Genomic DNA, 9,393 nt, shown 5'->3' with positions numbered 1-9,393 from the left:
CGCGGCCCCGCCGCGCTCCCGGAGGGGCCCGGTCCCCGCTGGGCTCCCCGGTGGCGCAGTGCGGGGTGAGCTGGAGCGCGGCGCCGGCGGGCGCGCGAGGCCGGGGAGCCCCTGGTGCCCTGCTCTCGCCGGCTCTTTCTCCTTGCCTCCCTCCGTGGGAGCGGAGTCTTGATTTTTTTTTTTTTTTTTTTGTTAAATGGTGAGACAAGTGACATCTATTGCCTGAACTTTATCTGTGTCAGTGCTAAACACTTAGGTCATAGGCTTTCAAAACGCCTTTCTTTGGGCATACCATTCCTATTGATGACACCAGTGTGGATTTTTTCCTTTTGGGAGGAGGATTGGGAAGAATGCATTAAATAAACAATAGTAAACAAAACTGTTCAGCTTTAAAACTCTGTGCCCGATATCCCATATCTTAGCAAAGTATTTTTTTTTTTTTAACTAAGTCAGGCTCAGAGCTAAACATTTTCAACAAAAACTCTTTAAGTCTAATTTTAGTTTTAAAATGTTTGGAAAAGATGGATAATAGAGTACTAGGCTTTTCCTGTACGTGTAATTATGTAATCATACTGTTTCTTCAGCTGAGATTTCCTGTACCTGATAAGAATGGCTTTGTTAAATGATATGAAGTAGAATAAAAGGTCTGCAGGATTTGGAGTGATTCTGGGGTGGGGATTGGTGAGAGAATTATCTTATTTTCCCAGGATCTCTTCCTAAACATCCTCAATCTTTGTGGCACCAGGGTCACTTGGAGGACTTCCGTGGGTGTTGATTAGTGACAGAAAAAGGGCCTTTCTTATTTCTGTTTTCCTGTGAATGCTAATTTATCGTACAAGTGTGGGACTATTTTGAGAATCACAGGCTTTCAGTCTTATTTTAATTTTTAATTTTGAGAAAGCTTCTCACTGTCACTAAACTCCCCAAGCTCACCTTGAACTTGTAATCCTGCTTCAGCCTCCCAGAGAACTGGGACTACAGGTGTGTGCCAGCATGCCGGGGTGACCTGGAGCTCACTAGGCACAGTACAAAGGGCTTTAACAAAACTAAATAAAACATTGAATTTTAGTGCTCTTTTGAACTTTGTTATCCAAAGAAATGGAGGGAAATCAATATCTGAGGAAGAAACAAGTACAAAGTTTCTAAAATTGACAAGAAGAAAAATATTTTAAAAGACAGACTGGTTTTTCTTGTTGCAGTACTGTTACGAATGTAATTGTGTGGAATTTCTGCTCTTTATTCTATTGGATCTACTCAGGAAATTATGTTACCTCGTAAGATTTCAGTATAATGTATTTATTTAAGATGGCTCAGTGGAATAAGCACTTCGCTGGCAAGTGCAAGGGCCTGAGTTCGATCCCTGGTTCTGCAAAAAAAAAAAAAAAAAAAGTTTTGGGTGTCACTATGTTCCTGGCCTATCAGGAACTCACTGTATAATCCAGGATGGCTTTGAACCCTTCAGAGAACCTTCTGGCTTCGTCTTCCAGAGCTCTGGGATTAAAAGTATTCATTAGCACACCTACTCAACAGTCTTTTTTTTTTTTGACAACCCCGGGGATTAAACTCAGGCCCTTGCGCTTGCCAGACAAATGCTTATTCTGCTGAGCCATCTTCCCAGCCTTGCTCAGTGAACAGTCTTGAAAGCCTGTATGTAGTTTGTGTTCTAGCCATTGGGAACACCTGTGAGTGAAGCATTCAAAAATCCCAGCCATCAGCAAGCCTACACTCTAGTGTAAAGAAATAATAAAAAGGTAGTTTGAAGGATGTTAGTGCTTTGAGGAGAAATAAAGCTTTGAGAAGTGAGACCCACGGTGGCCCCAGGGTGGCAAGAGGTAGAGTCAGTTTGCTGGGGATTAACCTCAGAAACCCCTCACACCAGGCTTGTGCTCTCTGAATCCCTCCCAGTCCCTCCTAGCCTGAGATTTTTTATGTGATCATTAGGAAAGGCCTCCCAGGGAGTGTGACATTTGAACAGAGCCCTGAAGGAGGTAATGAAGCAAGTCACGTGATTTGCCTGGGACAGTGATGGTAAAGCTTTTAGATCTTTCAGTGATACCAACATCCCACTGTGGCACACTTGCCATAGGTTCACCACCACCTGTCTAGGGCTTCATAGACAGTTATAGCCTTTTCTCACGGAATGCTGATGAGATCTGATGTGTCTTCTGGAACAGTCCCTAGGGCTGCCACATTGAGTGCCGGAGTTAGGGCCCAGGATGGGAGACTGCTTCACTGAGGTGAGAGGTGCTGGGGTGTAGTGAAGTGGCAAGAAGGATTGGGATTCTAGATAGTACATGTTGAAGGGAGAGTCAGCAGAACTTGCTGATGAATTGTATGAGCCTGTATCATTGTATTTATATGGTGTAGTCATATTCAGAACGTGGTCAAAGGTGACTTCAATAGTTTTGGCCCGAACAATTATGAGCCTCACTACTGAAATTAGAAGACTAGGGGGGAAAAAAAGACTAATGAAGATACAGGCAGATTAATTCAGTTTTGGATATGTTAAGTTTGAAGTGCCTCTTAGATTCTCAAATGGAGATGTCAGACAGAGAAAACATTTGCTAAGGGAGAGGTCTAGATTGTAGACATAGTTTTAAAGCCATGATATTGGATGAAACCACTTTGAAAATGAGTGCAAATAGGAAGAATTAAATCCAGGGGAGAGCACTTCAGCATGTGTAGGTGGAGGGTAGGTGGAGGGTGGTGGCAGAGAATGCTCCAGGAGGTTAAGGAGTGTGGACAGTGATGAGGAAAATGGGGATATGGTATCATGTCCTCACCTAGCCCTCCTTTTCACTTTCCATAGGCCTACACGTGAGGATGTGTTCATCTATTTTCTGTTAGCACAACAAAACACCCGAGACTGGGTACCTCAGAAATCATTACTGCTGGGCCTTCGAGATAGCTCAGTGGACTAAGTGCCTGCTTAGGCAAGTACAAACCAGGATTCGATCCCCAGCACCACAGGCCCTGCCAGCCCTGCCCCGGGAGCAGTGAGCTGGCTACTGAAACTGGGCATGGTGGTGTACGCCATAATCCCAGTGTCAGGGAGGCTGAAAACGGGGATCACTATGAGTCTGAGCTGTGTAGAGAGACCCTGTACCAAATACATTAAAAATAAACAAAAGAAATCAGTATCACTCATTTATGTGAGTTTTGGAGGGTGAAGGTCCCAGAAAGGGTGGCCTTACCTGTTAGGCCTTTCGGTCAGAATCACATAGTGGATGGCATTGAAAAGAGTAGGAGCACTTGCACAAGAACACGTGTGGAGGCAGGAAACCAGAGCAATGTAGGGGCAGGGCTTGCTTACTTACTCCCTTTGTAACTGATCCAGCCAATCTAGGCCTGAGGGAACTGTCTTAGTCCTCCCTAATGCAGTCTCCAGTGCCCTCATTACCTCAGTGACCCATACCTCTTAGATTCCACCACCTTGCACACTGTCACACTGGTACACAGGCCCAGGCTTCCACCACGAGGCCCTGTGGGGAACACTCAGACTGCAGAGAGCGCTGAGTCAGGAAAGTTACTCAAGGTTGGTGCTGTTTTGCCATGTTACCTTGAAAGTGAGTGCTGGTGAAATTTTTTTGTGCTTTTCTGGAACTGATCTTTTTTTTTATCCTTCTGTTTATTAGAAAGTTGTTACTGTTTTAGGTGGGTGTCCTGGTACAAGCCTGCAGTCCCACAATGGGGAGGCTGAGGTGGGAGGATACTCCTCCATTTGAGGTCAGCCTAGGCCACATTGTGAAGCCCTGTCTCAAAAAAACAAGCCCAAAACAAAAACAGACATAATTTTACTAGTTGCTGTACAGATTTCTTTCTTTTTTTCTTTGTCTTTTTTTTTTCTTTCTTTTTTTTTTTTTTATTGAGTCAAGGTCTCACTATGTAGTTCAGGCTGGCCTCAAACTCAGCAGTTCTGCCTCAGTTTCTCTGCTCCTGGGAATATAGGTATGAGCCATGATACCCCACTAAACTTTTTCTTAACATATATGTTTCTGGAATTCAATAGATAGTGAAACATTGGAATCAAGGACAGATATCATCATGTAGTAATTAAGTTATCAAGGCTTCCGATATATTCTTTTTAAGATACCCTGTCCATTAACACCTAGTTTAATAACTGTGGAAAAGACTTCTTAAATATGTCCCCTTCCCTTTCTTTAGTACTGTGGGTTGAACCCAGGGTCTTTGCATTAAACTATGTCCCCAGTTGTTTTATTTATTTTTTATTTTTTAATTTTTAATTTTTATTTATTTGTGTGTGTGTGTGTGTGTGTGTGTGTGGCCAGCTCAGCCCACCAGGGGGCGGGGCTGACTGGCATGTGGTGCTGGGGGATTGAACCGTGGTCCCTGTGCTTTGCTAAGCTTGTTCTAAGTAGGTGCTTTAGACCACTGAGCCATCTCACCAGCCCCGTCCCCAGTTGTTTTAAAGTTTTTATTTATTACTTATTTATGCTCCGAATGCCTTCAGGGCAGGTTTGGCTGGCTTGAATTGTGGGGCTCGAACCACAGCAACCTGAGCCTGACTGATTTGTTGAAGCAGCCATTTAAAGAACTGAGCTACGGGCCAGGCCCCCGTAAAATTTTTATTTTGAGACAGTGTCTGCTAACGTTCTGTGCTGCTCAGGCTGGGTTTAAATTTTCCTGCCTCATGCTCCAGAGTTGGGATTATAAGCATGCACTCCCATGCTTGCCATAGAGTGTCCTTTCTCCATTCCCTTGGTAGGTAAATGAGGGCATGGGGCATGGGTGGGCACCTCAGTGGTACAGTGCTCACCCAGCAGGTGAGAGGCCCTAGATTCAGTCTGTAGCACTGCAGACAAACAAATATGACTGAATGCTTACAAGATTCCAGCACATACATATATTTGTGTGTGGGGGGGGTCTGGGATGGGGCCCTGGGTGTCTCGTGTGATGAGCAGGTGCCACATCTCCAGCCTCCAGTATTTTTTCTTTTTCTTGTTTCTTCTTTGAGACAGGGTTTCACAATGAAGTTCAGGCTGGCCTTGAACTCACTTTATAGCCCAGGCTGGGCTTGTATTCACAGTGATCCACCTACCTTACCCTCCCAAGTGCTGGGATTATAGGCATACACCAGTATACCCGGTAGCATATACTTTAGGTGTTCTCATGGTAGCCTAGGTTTGGTCCTGACAGCTGCTGAAGTCTGACAGATGAGCTTTCTGCCACAGACCTTTGTTTAGAGCTCTTCCTGGGTGTCTGAACTATTTTTAGCTTTGGTTGTGTTGGGTGTGGTTTCTAAAAGAGTTTAGGGGCAGTGGAGATCATTCTCTAATCACATATATAAAATCTAGTGGAGGCAGAGTATCATGTCACAGTATTTCTGGAGGGAACTTTAGACATCACTTAAGGTGATGAAACTGAGACTGAGAGATTAAGGGCCTTCTCAGAACAGATTTGCAGAGGACACCTGCCTAGTGCCCTATAGTTACCTTACTTAAACTCCAAAAAAAGATGAGCATGCTCCAAGTCAAACATCTCAGTAGAGCTCTTATTTCAGACTGAACATCATACTCAAGTTTGTGCTAAACGCTGTCTTTTAACACAGCAGCCAGGTGTACAGTGTTGGTGGGGTGGGAGCTGGTCTTGATCTAACCGCTGCTGGTAGTGTCCCAATTAGCTTTGTTAGGGCTAGGAGTGTAGACAAGTTGGGAGCACTTGACTAGATGTGCAGTGCATCCTAGCCTCACAATAGATTATGATTGAGATTTTTTATTATTTATTTTGATTTTTTTGAGACAGGGTCTTGCTATGTAGTTCAGGCTAGCCTTGAGCTCACTATGTACCCTAGGCTGACCTTGAACTCGCAATGACCCTCCTACCTCCACTGTGTAGAATAGTAGGATTACAGGTGTGTGCCATCATTCTGGCTCTGTGTGTGTGTGTGTGTGTGTGTGTGTGTGTGTGATTGGAGATTGAACCTAGATGTTTTGTGTGGAGTCACATCTCCAGCACTTTGTAAAATTTCTGTTTTGAGACAGGATCTTGCTGAATTTCTCAGACGGCTTGAACTTGTGATCTTTTTGCCTCAGCCTTCCAGAGTGCTGAGACTACAGGCATACACCATAGTAACTGGTTCTTTCTTTTTTGTAGTGCTGGGTGTGAGCCTTGTTGTGCTAGAGAAGTGATCTACTTCTGCTGTACACCCTCAGCCCTTGATGAATATTTAGAAGGATGTTAGTATTTAAATACAGGGCTTTTACTTTGTAAGTAAAAATACCACCATCAAGTTCCTGGTTTTTTTTCTTTTTTTGGTACTGGAGATTGAACTCAGGACCTTCCACTTGCTAGGCAGGTGCTTAAACTACTGGGATATCTCCCCAGCCCTGTCAAGTTTGTTTCTTTCTCTTTCTTTTTAGTACAGGATCTCGCTACGCAGCTTGGACTTGTATTGATCCTCCTGCCTCAGCCTTCTGAGCACTGGGATTACAGGTGTGCACCATCATGCCTAACTTCAATGGTAGGCTTGGCAGGGGCTGGTGTGGCATGTGGTACCAGGGATCAAATCTAGGTCCTTGTGCTTGCTGGGCAGGCTCTGAAACCACTGAGCTATCTCCTCGGCCCTGTCAAGTTTCTTTAAATCTCTATTTTTTTCCCCGAGTTTTGTCACCTGTTGTTTCTTAGCATAGAATTGTTACTTGTTGTTAGGTGAGTTTTTAACTTTTCCTCCTTTTTTATTGGTTTTACAGATTAATGGCCACATTGTTTGGGGGGTGCTCAGGAACCCCTCTATCTCTCCTCTATCACCTCCTGTTTCATAGTCTTCTGTTTCATTGTGTGTATTTTGCTCATGTCCACCCGACCCCATGTTTTTAGTTTTTAAAATGAACGTAGGAATGCTTCTGAAGCTGTGGCTGGTGTGCCCTGGTAGGTAGAGCTGCCCTCCACTGTCAGAGCTGATTCCAGTCCTGACCTGTGGCTCTGGAGAACTGCTGGCAGCAGCATGTGCTCTGTTTCAGACTACTTAAATGAGATGATTTCCCAGTAGACCACCCTGGGGCTTGAAATTGTTTTCAAGAAAATACCTAAAGGCCGTTCTTTTGTTTTGTTTTGTTTTTGATGCTGGGGATTGAACTCAGGGCCTTGTGTGTGAAGGTATTGTTTAAAACACACACACACACACACACACACACACACACATTGAATGATTGTCATAGAATTAGAGGACCAACATATGCCATACAAGGACAGTTGAGTAATTACAGTGTCAGCCATAGGAAAGAGGAAAAGACCAATTAGTCTGTTTACTTATAGAAAAATACAATTCGTAGTAAGAATTAACTTTCTTTTTGAAATGTTCATATTAGGTCTGAATTCTTAATTATAGTGTATGTGACCTCATAGGGACCCAGGGCTCCTGTTTGAAATTATCACCCTTAGATTATTATCATATAGATGGTACTGTCAGTTTGTCATATAATGAGTTATTAGAATAATTTTTTAATCCTAAACTTTTCTAATTTCTTCCTTTATATTTACATCAACAAAAATTTTTACTCTGCTTCACAAAGTTCCTTATGATCTGATCCCCGCTTTTGTAATGTTTTCTTCTTTTTAATTTATTTTTATTTTTTATTTTGTTTTATTTCTTTTGTGGTACCGGGGATTGAACTCAGGACCCTGCACTTGCCAGGCAAGTGCTTATTCTACTGAGCTATCTCCCTGGCCTCTTATAATGTTTTCTGACTGGGTTATTCTACCTACATTTATTTATTTCTTTTCTTTACTTTCTTTCTTCCTTTCTTTCTTTCTTTCTATGTTTATACAGATTAATGAATTTTAATGTTGGCAGATCCACACATGCTTATAACAATTTTGATCATTTTTACTTCCCTTTCACTCTCCTTGTCCCACCTCACCCCTAGTTTTACGTTTTTGGGGGGAGTTCAGTGCTTACATTTTGAGCATTTATCCCACTTTACTCACTCCCTCTTTCTTCCTCATTCCCTTCATCTTGTCTAGGAATAGTCTGCCTCTATTTTCTTGTCATCTTTCTAAGGCTCTGCATCTTAGAACATGTGTTGTCCTTCTGAGTCTGGCTTATTTTGCCCAAATCATAATCTCTGTATCTATCCATTTTCCTGTAGATGACTGAATTCTGTTCTTCTTTAAGGCTCTTTGTGTCTCACTACCATCTTTTCTTTATCCATTCATCCCTCTATTGGCACTCATGCCGGTTCTATATTGTAGCTTTTGTGAATTGTGTCATGGTATCTATATTAGTTTTTGTTGTTGTTGTTTTAAGCATTTAGTGCAAGGTCTATAGGGTCTTACTATACAGATTGGACTCATAGTGATCCTATCTATTTTCAGCCTTCCAAGCGCTGAGATTACAGGTGCATGCCACCATGCCCAATCTCAAACACCATCTCAGCATGCCCCGCCCCAGGCCCGCACAGCACTCCAGGGATCGAACCCCCATCCCTGCATCTGCCTAAGCAGGCGCTTTAGTCTGCTGAGCTATCTGGATGGTCCTGTGTATTAGTTTTCTTGTGGGTCCCTAAAATACAGGCAGGTGTTTCCTGTCTCATAGCGTATTCATCTTCTATTCTCTGATTGTACTCCTCTTCCTTAGATCAGCATTGTCCAGTATAAATACACTGTAATGTGAGACTTATTTTATTGTATTTGGTACAGGGGATTAAACTCAGGACCTTGCACTTAGGCAGGTACTTATGCCCTTGAGCTAAATCCCCAGCCCTGAGACATATTTGTAATTCCACATTTTCTAGAAATTATATTTTAAAAAGCAAGAAACAGGTGATATTAATTCCAGTGATATATTTGATGCGACCCAACATAAATTATTTTTTTTCAGTTTTAAAAGTTTTATTGTTAAAAAATTAGAGAGCAGTTTCTGCATTAAAAAAGAATTCTTACAGCACCAACACAGGTATTACAGTACAATTTTCCACAAAATTGTAGTGCACCAGTCCACGGGAATCCTTGACTTCCTTCAACTGTCAACACTGTGCACCCTGCTTAAATGGCTGTACCGATTCCTCTTCCTTCTCCATTCCGGTGGGCATCTGCAGCACGGCCGGTTTATCGAGACATATTTGTGCAGGTCGGGCAGAACCTCACAGCGGAAAACCGGCAGCGGCTTCGAGGCGTCTAGCGCCCACGCCCAAAACGACAGTTTACTCATCTCAGGCGCAGCAGATACCTCTCCGCTCAGGGGAAACGGCGCCGGCCAGCGGGATCGTGGAGAACCGGGTTCGGTCCCCACTTGCCTGCCGCTGCCGGGGACTGGAGGGGCGGCGCCCAGAGCCCACCTTCCGGGCACCAAGAGCAGCCGGGAGGGTGGGAGGCTGTGCTGCTCCGCTCCTTGCTCCCTCGCGCTCTCCAACACGCTATGGCAACATGGTGGAC

At 43.6% G+C, this 9,393-nt stretch overlaps 1 pseudogene; it reads right to left on the bottom strand.

Moving 5' to 3' along the window:
- Positions 1-8,842: 8,842 nt before the first annotated feature.
- On the bottom strand, positions 8,843-9,169 carry LOC101581794 (annotated as a pseudogene).
- Between the last annotated feature and the right edge of the window lie 224 nt (positions 9,170-9,393).

Source organism: Octodon degus, unplaced genomic scaffold (assembly GCF_000260255.1).
Source record: "Octodon degus isolate 3935 unplaced genomic scaffold, OctDeg1.0 scaffold00047, whole genome shotgun sequence".
Classification (NCBI taxonomy): Eukaryota; Metazoa; Chordata; class Mammalia; order Rodentia; family Octodontidae; genus Octodon; species Octodon degus.
This window is presented reverse-complemented; position numbering and strand designations above follow the sequence as displayed.